Raw genomic sequence first — 317 nt, forward strand, 5'->3', positions numbered from 1 at the left:
GCAAGAAGGCACAACTCGGAAGGATATGTAAACATGACTCAGTTTTATGTGTTTTTATGCACATTCCATTTTACGCCTGTATCCTTGTGGCTTTTAATTATATATAAAGAACAATAAGCATTTTCTTTTCCTTGACAGAAAACGCATTAAATTTTAGGGATAGCTTTTTTCCCCCTTCATTCCCGTTTTCTTTGCCACGCAATGTACTGGCCTAAAGTTTTCCTTGATTGTAGTACCTGCGAATAAAGTTACTGCAGAATAATAAATCAGATGAAGATTTCATGTTTTTTTTTGTACCGTATTCTCAAAAAGAAAAC

Source organism: Penaeus monodon, chromosome 20, assembly GCF_015228065.2.
Source record: "Penaeus monodon isolate SGIC_2016 chromosome 20, NSTDA_Pmon_1, whole genome shotgun sequence".
Taxonomy (NCBI): Eukaryota; Metazoa; Arthropoda; class Malacostraca; order Decapoda; family Penaeidae; genus Penaeus; species Penaeus monodon.